Source organism: Etheostoma spectabile, chromosome 20 (assembly GCF_008692095.1).
Source record: "Etheostoma spectabile isolate EspeVRDwgs_2016 chromosome 20, UIUC_Espe_1.0, whole genome shotgun sequence".
Lineage (NCBI taxonomy): Eukaryota > Metazoa > Chordata > Actinopteri > Perciformes > Percidae > Etheostoma > Etheostoma spectabile.
Window position 1 is genome coordinate 24,274,512 of NC_045752.1, and position 18,687 is coordinate 24,293,198.

Genomic DNA, 18,687 nt, shown 5'->3' on the forward strand with positions numbered 1-18,687 from the left:
CTCTGTACTCTACTGAAGATCAAGCAGCTGAGACGTCGGTCTACCACCCCAGACCGACGGGCTCGTCGAACGTTTAACAAAACCCTAAAGACCATGCTGCGGAAGGCGATCGAGGCGGACGGGCGCACTGGGATCAGCTGCTACCGTACCTCCTGTTTGCTGTGAGAGAGGTACCCCAGTCGTCTACTGGTTTTTCCACCTTTGAGCTCTTGTTGTCTTACAGGCCCCGCGGACTGCTGGACATTGCCAAGGAGGCCTGGGAAGAGCAACCGTGCCGCCAGCAAACCCTGATTGAGCATGTCGGGGCTATGAAAGAGAGAATGAAGGCTATCTATCCCATGATGAGGAACACATGGAGGCTGCTCGACGGCACAGCAAGCCTCCTACAACAGATCTGCTGCAACCCAGAGAGTTTAAGCCCGGGGATCGTGTGTTGGTCCTGGTGCCCACCGTAGTGTGCAAATTCCTGGCCACCTGGCAAGGCCCTACGAGTCATTGAACGTGTGGGGAGAGGTACATTACAAGGTGAACAACCAGATAAAGAAAGCCAGAACAGATATATCATGTCAACCTGTTGAAAAAGTGGCACGCCAGGGAGCGTTGTTCGTTGTCTGCCCCCCACAGAAGCCAAGGAACCTGGGAGAGAAGAGGTTCAAGTGGGTCCAAACCTGTCCCCGCATCACGGCAGATGGCCCTGAAGTTGGTTGATCACAACCGAGATGTCTTTTTCCGCCCTACCGGGTCACACGGAGGTGTTACAACACGAGATCCCACCCTGCCGGGAAAAAAGGTGAACCAGCGCCCTTACCGGTGCCGGAGGCTCGCAAAGCGGTTATTCAGAGGAGGTAGAAGATGCTGAAACTAGGGGTGATTGAAGATCCAACAGTGCCTGGGCAAGCCCCATCGTACTGGTACCCAAGCCGGACGGCTCGGCACGGTTTTGCAATGACTTTCGTAAAGTAAATGAAGTGTCTGAGTTTGATGCATATCCCATGCCTAGGGAGTACTTATAGATTCATTGGACATGCACGCTTCCTACCACCCTTGACCTCACCAAAGATACTGGCAGTGCCCCTGACCCCGGCGTCAAAGGAAGACGGCCTTTGCCACCCAGGTGGGCTTTACCAGTACACCCGGCTCCCGTTTGGTCTCCCACGGAGCGCCGGCTACGTTCCAGCGGCTGATGGATCGAGTTCTCGCTCCCCACAAAGTTACTCAGCAGCATATTTGGACGATGGTGGTCATACAAAGTCCCGCCTGGGCCAGTCACTTACCCCGAGTACAGCAGTGGTAGATTCACTCAGGGAAGCAGGGCTCACGGCACCCAGAGAAGTGCAGCTGGCCTTCAGTGAGACAAACTACTTGGAGTACACCATCGGGCGGGGGTTGGTCAAGGCAGGAAGCCAAGTTGAGGGCCATACAGGACTGGCCCCAGCCCATCACCAAGAAGCAGGTGAGGTCGTTTTGGGCTTAGCCGGCTATTATAGACGGTTTATAACGGACTTTGCTACCATTGCTCGCGCCTCTAACAAGTTGACGACGAACCGCCACTCTCTGATGGTGAGGTGAATCCCGAGGCGGAAGCGGCCTTCATCGACCTGAAGCAAGTGCGTGTTCCGGTCCGATCCTGGTGGCGCGACTTCGAGAAGAACTTCATTGTCCAGGCGGACCTTCGGAGGTGGGTCTGGGAGCTGTTCTCGCCCAGGTGCATGACGGTGAGGACACCCTGTTCTTTATCTCAGCAGGAAGCTGCTGCCAAGGGAGAGAACTATTCACTTGGGAGAAGGGTGCCTGCGGTAACCTGGGCCTTGGACTCCCTGCGTTCTACCTCCTGGGACGACAGTTTACGGGGTGTCCGACCATGCCCCTCTGCAGTGGATGGCCAGGACCGGGAGACTAATAGTAGGGTTACCAGATGGTTCCTGAGCCTACAGGCATTTAACTTTTCTGTGGTACACAGGGCAGGCAGGCGCCACGGAAATGCGGTGCCCTTTCCCGCGCCGACGCCTTCTTCGCCTCCTTCAACCCGACGAGGACGTCGGTCTCGAGGGGGGTGGGGATGTGTGACGTCATGAGAGGCTGCGTCCTGGAGGGCCCTATGTACCCAGGAATGGTGCAGTCATGGGCCGTTTTGGCACCATCTGCTGGTGAAATCGGGAACGCCACCTCTCGAGCACATGGAATCCCACACACCTGAGCTCAATGAGGGCCTGATGAGCTGAAGGGCAGTTCCCCTGAACTTATTAAACCTTTGTTGCACTCAAACTATGTGTCCTTGCGTTGCTGAACTGTCCCGCTGAAGCCGTGTAGCCTCTCATGATGTCACAGCACACAAACGGAATAATACAAAAGGGAGGCACAACAGCGTTAGCCTAGCCTGCTAGTTAATATTACGACTGCATTTGGTGTTTCCTCTATATGCGTCCATGTTGTCAACATAATACCTGTGGCGGTGGCACCTTTTGTACCAAATTGTATTGAATTAAATAGTAAGCTTCTCTCCTACGAGATGGTGGTTTTTTCTTACGTTACAAATATAACTGAACTGCTATAGTTAGCCTGTACGTATGCTAGCGATATAGCTAACATTCCGTAGCCAGCCGCACCTCGCGAGCTAACCACAACAGAGTTGTTGCCCACAATCAACCTGTAGTATGTTTGAATGAGACACACTAGCGTTTCTTTTCCCAGAGTTCCTGGACATTATTTTCATTTATACGTTAACGACAAAAGAAGAGTAGCCTAAGTGTGCGTAGCCTGGAGAGACGCGTCCTATCACAATCGGTGTGGAGCGGCGAGCATTCTACAGACCAGGGGAATAAATTCAGATTCTCCGTTTAAGACTAAGTCTGAGCTACATGATTCATTGAAAGCCTGGACTTGTTTGGATGTTTCAACCTCACAGACAACGGACTCAGACAAGCTTAAAAAGAACTTTTGAAGGATACAACGGTGTACAAATACGTGTACTGTTGAGTATACTGTGAAATTTTTTATGATTCTCAGATAATCGTAATCTGTAAAATATTGTTTGCTCCACCCTGCTCCTTCCTTAAACACTTCTATATGGATTTACTTTAATGATGGCACTTTGTTCTCAAATAAAAAGACCATATGATAAAATTACACTCTGTCCATTGTTGTTTAACCAAACTTTAATGTTTTGTGAAAAGACATGTCTTTCCTATTACCCCACGTTCTAATAACAATATAATTCAGTATTTTTAGGGAAGGCATAAACCACCATGGGGGTACACAGTAGCACGGTCATTTCTTTTCTACACTACATTGGAGTAAAGCTATATTGTCATTGAGTTGCTCAAATGCTCAGTACTAGTTACCTACTGTGGCAGGGGTAATAGTATGGATTGGTGTCTGTATCATTTTTAACACTGCTATTATAAGTATTCCATATCTCATTCTGTTTTCTTTAAATTATATGATATCAAGGGCAATGGCTATAATGGCCCAAAAGATTGTCTTGATACTGTCATAAGATGTGTTTTTTATAGCCTGCCTGTATGCAGTGAACTAGTGTTGTCTAGGGATAAGTAGCCTTTTATATGACCCAGTCTAAGTTCCTTTTTAGCAACAGTTTTGCTTAATTTGCGGTCGTTTCTTAAACGCTTCATAGTTCTTACATTTCTACTTTATTACTGTCCAGGATGTAACGCTCTCACGGAAAGAGTCTTGGATCAGAAAAAATATTTAGTTTTATTACTGAGTCATTTCTGCTTTACAGATGTCATGCATAGCGAAGAAGTTCAGTTACATAACACATTTTGCAATGTGCATCTCTGATCCATTTTCCCTTACTACAACCATTATTTTGTCATTACTAAACATTGTGCCAAAAATGAGCAATAACATTGCCGTCAGTGGGCTTGTTTGCTAGCTGACCACCGCTAAGGAAAGATGCAGCACATAGACAGTACCTTAGAATAGTTACCTGAAACAGATGGTTTAACCAGCCTGGTCTCATAGAACTCTGTAAATTATCACAATGTGTTAATTACCGCATTACGTGGTGGTTGGCGGCCAAAATGTGAAAAGTCTGTGTGGCCGCCACGGAACACAATGCCAATGTACAGTCAATGAGTAGATGGCGTAGCATTATCTATGGTAGCGAGTATATCAAAGTCGAAAACTGCGTAAGGAAGACTGCTGGGGTGGTGGATGGTGCAACACAGACTTTCAGCGGGGAGCGTTTCCCACTTGTAATTTTTCCTAAAGTCGTTTCTACTTTTCCTAAACCCATCTGTCCTGTTCTTTCTGCGTGTCAGGAAACCGTAAGCCCACCCATAAACTTTTCCTTAACTTAAGGGGCCGTGTTTATTTGACGGAAGTCTTCCATGGGCTGTCACAGAACTTTTGCAATCTGTGAAACTGCCCAGATTTTTGAGTTGAGGGGCAGTGTTCATTACAGGAATTGAGATCAGGTTGGATTTAATGTCACTGCTCATTTTACTACAGTTTAGCAACAAAACAAAATGCTGTTTCCGGCAGCGGGGAGTCAAAGGCAGAGGGACCTCAAAGTTTGCTAATGTTAGCTTCTTGTCTCGCCTGGGGTCTAAAAAACATTAAATACATCAAATTCAGTGCCCATACACTATTTCCAAGTTAACGTAGCTGTCATACTTCAGGGACCTGGGTAAGCGTGATTTAGCAAGCTTAATAAACTTACACAGACAACGTGTAATCAACACAGGGATGGGACGGACAACAATGACTACGTTACATGCTCATAATATTCCTTTTTCTTCTTATTCGAAAAAGACGTTACATGTCTTTTTTTAGGATTATTTTTTTGGGAGGTGACGTGGATAGACGGAAAGGTGGGAGAGACAGCGGGATGACACCCACAAAGGGCCACAGGTCCACTCAACTGGGGCCGCTGCCAAGGACTCAGCCTACAGGGGGCGTACGCTGTTACTGGATGAGCTAGAGGTCGCCCCGCTACTTACATATCTAATGAAAGTAACTTTTTACTAAGTCCATTTATTCTTGTTCTCTGTTGGCTAAGGGTGTCAGGTGGCTGCCATGCTTTTATTTTGTTTTCGTTGTTGTTGTTTTATTTTGTAGTAATCATCCGCTCTCATTCAGGTCTCTTGTCTTCTTCTTCCTTTGTTGCTTTCTCTTTGTTCTGTTTGTTTTCAGCTTCCCCATGTCCCAGTGCTTAAATACTCACCATTCCCACTGACAGTTGCCAGATTGTAGTTGTCTGTATGTCACTCTCCTCAGCGTTCCTTTGTGTTTGCTTCCCTGGTATTTTTGGACATTCGCCTGTTAACCTGACCACGATTATTGCCTGTTCCTGTTGTACCTTGTGCCTACCTCAGTGTTCTGGACTTTGCCTGTTTTATTGACGACGATTATTGCATGCTCCTGCTGTCACCTCGCCTGCATTGTTCTTGGAACAATAAACCTACTTACCTGTGAGTCCACCATTGTACCTTGATAATTGGTTTGTGTACAACAGCATGTACACACTGAGCAGAATGTAGCGTAAACAGGCAAAGAGGCTGCATGGTTCAATAAGCTGCAAGTGAGTTTTAGATGACACAGAAGCTTGTCTGTGTTTGACTAAGACAAAGATTCTACCAGCTGACATTTCCGCTGTCTCTGGCGTATCATGAGACTGTGACATTTTACCGTGTTTATTTGTAATGTCTTCCATACTGGTTTATTCTGAGTGAGGCCTGGTAAAATGCATGTTTAACACACTCTTTGTTCAAGCGCTGTGGGGAAGCCTTTTCAAACAGCGCGCTCTGTGTTTTTCTGGAGGGCAACATGGGAAGAGAGAATTGAACTTGTGGAACTTCATATTGACACGAAAAGGAAACAACACACACACAAAACAAACATAAGTGTCAGCTCTTGAAATGCACTCACATCCTTGACACACACACACCCACACACACACACTGATATTTACTTTGATTGAGAGTGTGTGTCCTATGAAATGCATGCGTGCTAGGGGTGACAGGACGTTTTTGGCTGTTTGTGTGTGTGTGTGTGTGTGTGTGTGGTGTGTGTGTGTGTGGTGTGTGGTGTGTGTGTGTGTGTGTGTGTTTTATTGCATGTACATGTTTGCCTATACTGTGTGCCCACAGATGACTATGACACATCTGTTCAAGCTGTCTCACTTCTGACTGTTTAATGCCTCTCCACAGTCTTTCACCACTCGTTGCTCTTGCTCTCCACTCATCTCTCACCTCTGCACTTCTCTTATGTCCATATTCTATCCCTTCTTCCTCTTGCTCCCCTTTGGGCGTTTTTTTCCACCCAGCTCTGCTTCGCTGTTTTCCTTCTCTTTGTTTCATCATCCCTTATTCCTCCTCCTAAGTTTTTCCTCAAGTAAACACACTACGTTAAGTGGATTTCTTTTGTGAAGAAAAGCTGTATACTTTTCAATATGTATATACCCTTAAATGTGCACAATCTATTTCTTTTTAGGTTCTTCCCTTGGTGTGGTCCATCTAATTTTAGAAGCCAGTTGTTGCACGGTTTCACAGGATTGCAAGTACAGTTAAGTAAGAAATCCCCAGAGAGGATGCACCATGACTTGTTTACTGGTTTTCTCTCTCAAGCATGTGCACGCCCCTGCTAATGTCCACAGGCATCAAGCCCTTAAATGCATAATATGTAGCTTGAGTTCCTTGTGTTTGGCTTTTAAACTCTGGTAATTTGAGACTATGGTACCTGGTCCTCAGATCTCTGCAGGGTAAATCCAGCCAACTAGCTAGACTATCTGTCCATCTAAGTTTTCTGTTACACAACTCTAAACACTTTGAACAGTCACACATGTCCACCAAAACAAGTTCCTTCCGAGCCTATTTTGCAGCGGCTCTGTTCCGGTGCTCCTCCAGCTTGCTTTGGATATAAAGCGTAGAGCAGCATTGGCCCCTGCTGTTCATTGGAGTAATACGGGGACACAGCTGCCATATTGGGACAGAAATGCCCACCTCTTAATGCATTATATGTCTACTGAGGCAGGAGTAATCCACAATTAAAATCATAATTTCTTGCTGAATTTTCAAACATTATCAAAGGCTTTTCTATGCTACAAATGTATTATATACCCACCACCCACCACGATTCACGGGACAGATAACTCCTGGCTAGCATGGCACATTCACATGCAGCCTCCCTACTACAACTGATGCCGTCGTTGATTGGTGGAATAGTGTTTGTGGCTGTACACTATATTTGTTTCCATTTACACACCAGGGCTGTGTAGGAATAACATATTTCTTTTTTGATTTCCACAGAAATAGAGAGCTAGGTGACCATGAAGAGAATTCACTGTATTTGACAGAAAGCAGATTAGCATCACTTACTGCACCTTTAATATGATGTAAACAGTGAGTTATATAAAAATGCAGCCACTGTACAGTTGTCATAAAGAGTGAAATTAGCTAGAGACTAAGACCATTTGTTTCCAGTGTAAACATGTTATTTCTGCTGTAAGTTGGGATTTGTTTTTAACAATGGGGTCTATCGGGGTTGACTCGCCCAAGGGGCCACCCTAATAACTGCAGTTCAGCCTCTGGCTGCCGCTTCAAAAACATTCATGACAAGTATAATTTTCAGCATCTTACTATGTACATTACTTATAACTAAGATAAAACATGTTTAACATCTGCAGCAAACTGCTGTGGATGTTCTACCAGTCTGTGGTCACAGTGTCCTCTTCTAATCTGTGGTGTGCTGGGGGGCAGCATATCAAAGAGGACACCCACGGCTGGATAAACCGATAAAGTTTAAACTGGGGGCTGTGGCCAGTGGTAGAGCGGTTCCTGCCAATCGGAAGGTGTTGGTGTCGATCCTGCCCCTGCAGTCATTGTCGAAGTGTCTTGGGCAAGACACTGACCCCGAGTTGCCCCCGTTGCTGCGCATCGGAGTGTGAATGTGTATGATTGTTTATCTGATGAGCAGGTGGACCTTGTACGGCAGCCCCGCCACAGTGTATGAATGTGTGTGAATGGTGACTTCTCCTGTAGATGTAAAAGCGCTTTGAGCGTTGTTAAGACTGAAAGCGCTATATATACAGCACATTTACATGTTACATTCCATGTCTAAGTAAATTCAGCAATGTTATCATGCATTTCAAACCTTTTTTCTTCTGGATTATTCATCTATTAGTGTCCTTTTTTAAGGAACACGCCACCGTTTTATAAAATTGGGATATTCACCGTCTCCCCTAGAGGTAATAATGGGCAAAAACTTTGTCTCAGTGCATGCAATGTCTAGTCTGGCAGCGCCCCTGCTAGTAGCTTAGCATAGTGAATTGAATCCTTTGTAGCCAGATAGTAGGTCATGAGTAAAAGTGACCTCTGTCTTCACAACAGTACAAATTGGCAATGTAGATTAAGACGAGGTGACCTCCTAGCAGTGACTTGCCGCGCTAAATGCAAAGATACTAGCTGGGGCGCTGCGGACTACAACATGCATCCACGGAGACAAAATGTTTTTGTTCACTTATCTAACTCTAGGGGAGATGGTGAATATCCATTTATAAAATGGTGATGTTTGTATTTGCGTGCATGCCCAGTTAACCTGTAATGTCTGAAATGGAAGTTTGGTCTTAATGTTGGTATGGCTATGTTTAAATGTTAATTGATGAGTTTGTTTTTTTAGCATCAGACACTTCGGACAGCCTCAGAAGTCAGGCAAGACGTATAAACTACTGCAGGACAGTATAAAACCAAGGCCAGGCACAACAAGAAGATGTGCCCAGCTCCTAGACTTGAATTCCAGTCAAGACGCGCCTTCATGACTCCGATGTGACTAAGGAGCAGGCAGGCCTGTCAAGATCCTTGAGGCGTATCCTGTCTTGAGAATTGGACCCATGTAACATTGTATTCATTTATGCAGCCTCTGCTTCCTAACCTAGGAAGCATTACAACACTCGCAAACCACACAATGTGTAGCACCCACCTAGTGATGCGGCAACCATTAGGTTCCAAACGCACTCCACACCACGCACCAGCTTGAGGTGAGAGTGAGGATGTGAATGATCAAATTAGAGTGAGGGAGATTAGGGGCCAGGTGTGGGAATTTAGCCAGGACACTGGGGAAACCCACCTATTTGCAAAGTGCCATGGATCTTTATGACCACAGTGAGTCGTGACCTCGGTTTAATGTCTCTGCCGAAGGCTAAAGTTTAACTCTGTTATTGAATTGTAATGTAAATTTATTAACATCTCTCTCTATGTTTTGTCTCCCTGTGTGTAAGCTAATGGATGAACTCCCACGGATCCTCGATCAGGAACCCCCCTTCCTACCTGAACTAAATACCCGGCGGGCGACCTTTTTGAGAGGGCACAGTTTTATGGCGTTTTCAAGAAGGTCATGAGGCTCCACTGTTGGACAAGGTTTTTACAGTACATGACATTGAGAATCCCACAGAACGTATTGATGTTTGGTTTAGTAACTGGCTGCAAGAAAAACAAATTACTTTTTTGTCTTGTTTTTTAACAGTACAGCAGTCATCGCCCTATGAAGGCATGCCAAACTTATTTCCATCACCTGTGGCTCCACCCAAGAAGTTTGGACATGCAAGTGAGGCTTTGCTTCACATCCTTAAGTAAGAAAATGTAATGCATAAGATTTTCACATTTAACTTTACCATACATAACAAAGTGAATTGTGGTATTTTCTTTTTCTTTTTGTCAGCCTACAGAAGACCCCAACACCTTTCTACAAGCAAGACCACTCTCCAGCCCGGTCGTTGTTGTCTGTGAAACCAACTGCATACTGGCTATTGAACCACGCCTGTGTTGACTTTCCCAAAGAGGATTCGCTAGCGTACTGTTCTATGGCATGCTATTACATCTTTTCACCTACATATCCCAAGTGCGTTGCCACACTACTCCTGTCTGTGCTGAAGCCGAGTTCTCCTGGATGCCATCCACGACAGACATGACTTCCCATATAGAAGGCTTAGGCGAGTGGAAGAAATTCTTAGCTTAAAGTGGAAATGAGCGTGATATCTTGCTTTGGTTGTTTTGAGGCCGTGGCTTTTTTTTTTTTACTTTTTAGTTTGGTATTAAGTTCGCTGCATGACCTCCCCAAAGAGGATATTGATGTTAGCACAATGTAAAATGCATGCATTTCTTTCACCTTATATAGCACACTTCTGTCTGTGCAAGTTCTCTGGATACTATCCACATCCAGGACATGACTTCCTCATGTAGATAGATGCATGTTTTTTTCACTTTTTAGTTTGCTCTTTTAAAAATCTCATTGAAGATCATGCGCTGGAGTGTTTTATTTGGAAAAAGTCCGATGAGTTTTTAATATCTCCATTTCAAGTCGAAGAGTACTGTCAGTACGGAAAAAAACTGTTTGTTTTACCTAGCTCAGCCACAGCTAACGCAGACAGGCAGCTACAGTGCTAAACTCTGGGGCATGTACATGGGGCTGCCCAGAGTGAGGAGCTGTAGCTGCCTGTCTGTGTTAGCTGCTGGTGATGCAATTGAGCTAGGTAAGACCAAAAAGTTTTATTTTCTTTTCATATTGACAGTACTCTGTGACTGAAATGGGATTCTATGTAAAAACTCGTCGGATTTCTCCAATAACACTCCACTCGGCACGGACAAACATATTTTACAGGAAATCTGACGGTTTTCATATAGTTCTCTGTTTTGAGGTCACGAGTACTGTCGAAAAAGCCCCCAAAAACAATCTTTTTACCTAGCAAGATTTGCATCAGCCACCTATACACAGACGGCAGCTACAGTGCTAAACTCGGGGGCATGTACATGGAGGCTGCCCAAGTGAGGAGCTGTAGCTGGCCTGTCTGTGTTACTGCTGGCTGATGCAACTTGAGCTAGGTAAGACCAAAAAGTTTATTTTATTTCATGACAGTACTCTGTGACTTGAATGGAGATCTATGTAAAAACTCGCGATTTCTCCAATAAAACACTCCAGCTCGGCACATGACCAAACGTATTATTACAGGAAAAATCTACGTTTTCATATGTTCTCTGTTTGAGGTCACGGAGTACTGTCTTACAAAGCCCCCCAAAACAATCTGTTTTACTAGCAAGAGTTGCATCAGCAGCAGCTCACACAGACAGGCAGCTACAGTGCTCTAAACCTCTGGGGGCATGTACATGGAGGCTGCCATGCCCCCGGAGTGAATATGAAAAACTCGTTGATTTTTCCTGAATAGTAAGTTCACGGTTTTTACTGTTCTGTAAAGGAAGTTGTTCTTGAAAGGCCTAAAGACTTTGAAAAAAATTTAATTGTATTTGTTTAACTAAGTACCAAGCCTGATAAATTTTTTTTTTCTCCCTTAGGTTAGGGAATTACTCTTATTTCAAAAATGTTACGTAGTGCATTGAATACTAATTTAAGTGATTTGTTCTACATACTAGATAAATAATTCTTAATTGTTCTCATTATCTGGCATATATTGATTGCAGTGTTGTTGCCTAACATAAATCCTTGTTTGGAGCTGATAATACTAGCATATGTTTTGAATATCAGTCTATTTCCTATATCAAAAAACTATTCTAATTTGGTTTGCTATCTAGACCAATGTACTGTTTGAAGTTTGGCTGTACTGACTTTAAGATATATTGTACTTGCTGAAACCTATTTGAAGATGACAAAATGATGTCCATAATGCTATTGCCAAAAGATGGCCACTAGCATATGTCTGATTTTAAAGCACTTGTCCCTACTGTTGAGAAAATAATCTTAAATTTTTAATTTTCTGACCAATACAATGTACTTGTTTTTAGTCTAAACACACTAGTTTTAAATACCCTGGTTTTTAAGTAATATTTCACTTTGTTGTTTAAAAATCTTTGTTAATTGTTGCATGACATAATTTTGCTTATTGTTAAGTAATATATCCTCATTTATTACTTTTTTTCTTATTTTTAAGCCGACTTTTTGCAGTGTAGCTCATAGGCCTATCTGGTCATATTGCTGTTGGTTTATGTTTAACGTGATGATTACGTGCTGCGAGAATAGATATACATTATTTTAAGTATACGTTACTGTAGCTACTAAGGTATGTCCCTCCCATGCATCATATGCCCCCCTTAAAGACTGAGCGTCCTGGCGACGGGTCCTGGCGTTGCATCCTTGCCGTCGGAGTTTTTGTTTTTTTTTTTTTTTTTTAACTGCCTGCCTGCTCTAACCAGTTTTTTTGGTGTTCTGAAACTTTCCTTCTGTGTTTTTATAAAAAAAATAAAAGGCAGTGCGGTAATACAATGAATAATATTACAAATTACTATACACACAAACACATTCCAACCCCCCACCCCCTCTCTCTCTTTGTTTCTTTCTCTCTCTCTCTGTCTCTCTTACTCACTCACGACACAACTCACACATACCTGTGTGTGACAATAAAAAAGAACCAAACCATAATACAACTGATCATTACGAAAAATTTAAATTTAAAAAAGAAAGTTATATATTGTATGAAAACTCCTTGTCATTACACTTTTACCTTAATAATTTGCAAAACCGCATTGTGTATTATTATTACAAAACTTGTTATATACTGTATATAGTTTGTTTGTTACCATGGACAACACCAACGGACTGAGCTCAATGCTGATGCTGTCATGGATATAGTTTTTCTATCGCCATAAATATACCATATTCTATTACCCTTATCACTATGAATGGCTTAAATAACATATCCGTTAAAGCCCCGCCCTTCAAGTCAACCTGACCCACTTCCGGGGTTAAATATACCCACTTCGGGTAGGCCCCGCCCATTCCAATACAGATCACAGCTAATTCTGTGGTAAACAGATACAGATACAGATATCGTAACTCGCTCATCCCTATCACAGAATGCGACACGGTCCAGCTACCCACTGAAGATTTTTATTCAATCCCGGGCACGATATTGAACTGCGTATTACTTGTATAATACTTATATTCTGCAAAGTGCTTTATATCCGTACCGGATACTCTTTGTTCTCAGCCTAAAAAAAAAAGGAAAAGATACCCGTCTCATCTCTACTTAAAAACGTAACCTTTTTGGGGGTTTGCTATTCTTTTACACTTCCACAGATAGTTTTAAGTATACTTAATGTTATTTACAATCCACAGCATGTTTTATATTATTTCCAGAGGGGACATCCTTCTAGAATCTCATTGTCGCCAATTGTGTTTTTGGTGCATTTCCATAGTTACCAAAGAATTTGAGAGGCTTGCTGCCATTGCCAGCTGGTCCGTGTTGGCCCAATGCAATGCAGTACAGCTGGAAGTGTTTTCAGTTTTTGGGACTGAACAAAACGCAAGAAGAAACAGCTACTGGTATGGGTCACAGCCAGAATTCCTTGTGTTTTTTCATGTTTGTTTTTGCTGTCAGGTCTTTTCCCCGTGTCTTCTTCCCCTTTGTGGTTGTGGTATTGTGACCTTATCTCCTAGTCGTGGCGCTCATGTATAGACAGTTGTCGTGATGAACTGCGCCTTCACCTGTGAAGTGATCGAGAGCAGGGCGGCAGCACCAGGGAGTTGTGAAAAAAGCTGTCGGTAAAGTCGGACACGTTTCAGCCGTTCTCAGCAGCCTTTAGGCTGGACAGGTAGTGATTAAAACACTGTGGTTCGCATTCTGGTGCGATATATCAGCTTATACACAGTCCCACATGCGAGATGCGAATCTGTTGCCTGATTGTAATTAACAACACTGTAGTATGATCCTGCATCCGAACGATTTAGTCTCTCTGCACTTCTAAATCTAACCACACAATCAGACACAAGACCAATGTGTTCTGTACAAATATGACTTTAAATCATATAAATAACAGTTAAAATCCTCCGATTCAAAAGATAAAGTTTTATATAAATGTTATCATGTTTAGGGTCGATTGTGAACCAATCAGTTTTAAATCAGGGCTAGACGACGGCGTTCCCAGCATGCTCTGTGTCCGTCCTAATCTCATCCACTGCCAGTGCCTGCCATCGCCTCCCTCACCACCTTAAACTCCGCTTCCATCAAACTGTTTGCCTCACTACACTAATGTGCAATTGGAAGTAACCTACTACAAAGACATAACCACTTTTGAACTTCGTGAGTTCTGAATCGGCTTCGTGGGGTCCATCACTGCGGTCACCTGCCCTCCATATGACATAATTATGCCTTCGTGGAGCCCTGCCTTGCAAATGGGATTTGAACCCCTGTCTTCAAACCCACTCAGATATCAAGGCCTCCAGAGAAGCCCACAGGCCAGTATAACTGCCCCACGATCAATAGACAATGACTTTACCCTGCTTTTGTTCTCCATCTCCATACTATTCTGCCTCTTTTTTAATGCACTCATCTGTTTATTGCTTAAAAAGTTGTACTGCCATTTGGTGGTAAGGCTTTGAATGAAAATTGCCCTCCCAACTATCTTGTGTCGTGTTTGGCTGAACATAATGCAATTAAGAATACGAATTATCACAACATGGGTTATTTTTGAATTCCCATCTAAACCAAGATTATCACCTACCTGGGTCAAAATCTTAAACACTGGGTCTATGAAAAGGCTTTGTTAACAATCATTTTCTGTGTAATGTTCATGCTCAATCTAAAAGCCCTACAAGTCATGATGCTGAACATGAATCAGAATATTCAGGTTTCACTCTTAACAGACCACTCAACATTTACTAGAATGCAGAATTACTCTACTTAATCCAAAATATTGCTGCTTCACAGGTGTAAACCAATACTTGTCCTCTCCCAGTAGCTGCCTATTATTGGGTCTTTGGGCCTTCCCACAAACCCCAGAATGCCAGGGTACAACATCAAATTAATTCTAACTCTCTGATATCTGAGCACCAACTATGTAGCTGCGTGCACAGCATTTGGTCACCCCCGAACAAAATCTCACTCCATAGGTTTTTTGAAAAGTTGGCAGGTAATGTAGCACGAGTACAAATACTGTACGGTAAAAGTCCTGAATTAATAGTATGCATTGCAGAATGACATATTTTTAGTTAGTTTAGATAATGAGACGATATTAGATAAATCATACTATTTAAAATGTTATGTGTGAAATCGTGATCAGTTTTAAAAGCGAGAATCATAGCGTCTCTGTAACCAAATTATTCTTTAAAAGGTAGACGCTGTGCGCTCCAGAGAAGTGCTGACTAAGTGTTCCTTTGGACAGCAAGTCACTCCACCTCTTTTAATGCCCATTTCTAATTTTTACTCTTGCTGAGGTGGAAAGTTGAGTATTGATAAAAGCGAATTGCGCCAAGTGCAAAATGTACTTTAATTGTTTTTTTGTGGTTCAACTGTGGCACACTTTTTAATTTACGGTTATGTTGTCCTCGACTGGAAATAAACGCATCCGTCTTGCTTATCTTAATCTATTGCGATAGCTCAATATCCAGGCCCAGATCAACCACCCTGATCCCCGTATGATGTTAGGAACGTTGCAACGTGCAGAATTAACTTTATTTGAAGTCCCGGTTGTGTCCACCTGACAATCTAAGACAACATTCACTGTCCTTTATGGTCCTTTTTGGTTCTTTAAGTGTCTAAAATGCTCCACTATGTCAATAGTAGTCCTTTTAAATTCACTCTTGTCTTCTTCCAAATGACCACTAGCTTTGCACTCTTGATTTTAACAGAAAATCCTCAGTTATGGCAATTCAGTGTGCCATTATACCCTTATATTGACCAGGAAGTAAAGAAAATGCTTACAAGAAGCTTTTGTAAAAATCTGCCCCTTTCACCATTTGATTTTTTCAAGCATCAACGGCTCTCAAGGGCAGCGTTACATTAGCACTAAACAGTGGAGAGGTGAATAATAATTAACACAGCCATATCACTTTTACCACAGACTTATTATTCTGGATCTCAGCTTTTGCTCACTACTGTGTATGATCACGTTTTAATTGCACTATGCAACCTCCACTGGGTAAAACCAAGGTGTTATGTTTGAACAATGCCATTGACAATCCGGCCATGAGCAGGGATACAACGTTTCAATCATCTTTAATAGCCCAGTTGTGTACATTATGTATACACCAGCTTCAGAAAAAGAACTGCCTTCCATGCTGAGTTGGTGTTAGCATGGCAACAACTGCAGTGCAATTCCCTGAGCTACGCAGCTGTTGTCGTTATTTGTACATCTGAAAGATCACTTTGACAATTAATCACATTAAATCTGCTTTTTCCCCAGACTAGCGATTTCCTCTACTTGGTCATTAATGTCAACTAGTGACTGTTGAGGCAGCTAATGCAAGCTAACAATTTACACACATGCATTGTGTGGTCACTGGCACAACTCCTCATTACTTTGTAGTTCCTCACACTTTCTTCCTTTCTCTTGACATGCAACTCTCACACACAACGACACACACACACACACACACACACACACACACACACACACACCACACACACACACAAGTCCTTCCCTACTCTCAGCTGGTCCGTATCACAGGCTTCGTAGTCTGCTTTTCACGTAACAATCTGGTATGTACAGCTCTCATTAGCCCACCTCCCTCTTCCCTCTTTTCTTGGGCCCTCCCTTTGTAACTCTTTCTGGAGTCTCTGGTTTCCTTGTTTCCCTCATTAGTCCCCCTCTTGTTTGACTTCTGCAGCTAGATTCGCGGCCCTCATATGTGGTGTTGGTGTGTTGTGTATGGTATCCGTCTTTTCTATTTTTGTTTTTGAGTTTAATGGCTTGGGTATTGCTAACCCGCTTTAAACTGGCAAAAGCAGAGAGAAAGAGGGCTATCTTTACAGTCGCTTGGAATCTGTTGTTTAAATGTTTGGTTTTCGACAATGACAAACTATTCTAGATGCATAATCAGAAAAATGAATAGCAACCCAAGACTTGACCTCAAGCTGTATCCCCCATAAATACACTACTATAGTATAAACACTGGGTATACCCATTTTTGAAAGAGACACGCTTTTAGTAATGCCAAAAAACTAAGATACACCACCTAAGGGTATTAGTGATCCTTCTCCTGCCCATCCCCCCATGGACACAACTGCTTCACAAACCACCTCCACCCCACTACTTCCCCCTCCCTCCCCCCTCACTGTCCCCTTGCCCGCTCCGGTAATCCCTAACTCCCCCCTCCTTAGCACACAGGTACACAGCCTCCCCGCTCGACTCCCCCTGCCCCTACCCCCCGTGGACCTCTGTGTGCCGCACTGTTGACCAGGGAGAAGACAGCTGACTAGACTCCACTCTAAAAGGCTGCAGGCCCTGATGGTATCCAGCCTGGGGTGCTCAAAGCCTGTGCCTCCCAGCTAGTTGAGTCCTTCATCACATGTCCTTAACCTGCCTTAGTCCTCCAAAAGGTTCGCCATGCGGTGGAAGACATCTTGCCTCGGTCCGGTGCCAAAACCCACGTCCAGTGACTCCAGTACTAACGACACCTTGGACCTCCTGTGAGAGACTGGTTCTGGACGCTGCGCCAGGTTAGAACCTCTCTTGGACCCCTCATTCGCCTCCATCCCCGTTGGGGTTGAGGATGCATCATCTTCCCTTTCAGCCGCATCGTACGCCCACCTGGACAAGGCCCGGCGAGCACGCGAGGGTCAAATGTTTTGTTTGACTTCTCCCCCCCCAACAACCCCCCCACACCCCCGCCCCCAACCCGTGCTGTTCAACACTATCCGGCCCGGCCCTGCTGGTGAGAATCTGACGCGATGCGGGATCCCCCCCTTGTGTCCTGGTATGTTGACTACCTGCCTGGCAACCACAGTATGTGCGCCTGCAACACTGGGTGTCAGACAGGCGGTCCAACACCGGGGCCCGCAGGGACTGCCTCTCTCCTTCTCTTCACCATCTACACCCACGACTTCAACTACCACACTGTCTTGCATCTGCAGAAGTTTTCCTGAATGACTCTGCTGTGTGTTGGATGTATCAGCGTAGGTGGGACGAGGCTGAGTACAGAGCTGTGTGGGGGCTTTGTCCACATGGACGTGAGCTGAACCACTCCAGCTCAACGTACAAAACCAATTACTGGTGGTGGATCTAAGGAGAACCAAGGCGCATTAGCCCATGTTTCTATCCGGGGGTCGTAGTGGACATTGTGGATACTACAAATACTGGAGTGCACTTAACACCTAAACTGGACTGGGCCAAGAACCTCAAGCCCTCTACGGAAGGCCACAGCCGTCCTATTTTCCTGAGTATGGCTGAGTCCCTTCACTCTGCAGGAAGATGCTGGGATGTTTATGATTCCGGTGTGTGCCAGTGCTATCCTCTGTTGCTGTTTGCATGCTGGGGCAGCAGGCTGAGGGTAGGACGCCACCAGACTCAATAAACTGATTCGCAAGGCCATTGACGTCGTGGGGGTTGGATCTGGACTCTCTTTGGGTGGTGCAGAGAGGAGACGCTGTCCCAACTTACATGCCATCGTTGGACATGTCTCCCACCCACTCATGTACTTGCTGCTCAATACACAGGAGCCTTTCGTGATAGACTCATTCATCCCAAAAATGCACCACAGACGCGCCACAGGACGTCATTCCTGCCTGTGGCCCCACAACTTTTAATAACTCCTCCTCTAAGTGTCCGCACACAGTACACTTAGAGGGTTGACAACTGACATATTATCGTTTTGTGCATTACCTGACTTGCAATGTGTGCATGCACACTGCTACTATTATTATTATATTATTATTATTTCGGTTCACCATTATAACACACTTATTATTTTATTTTTTAAATACTGTTCATATAATACCTTTAA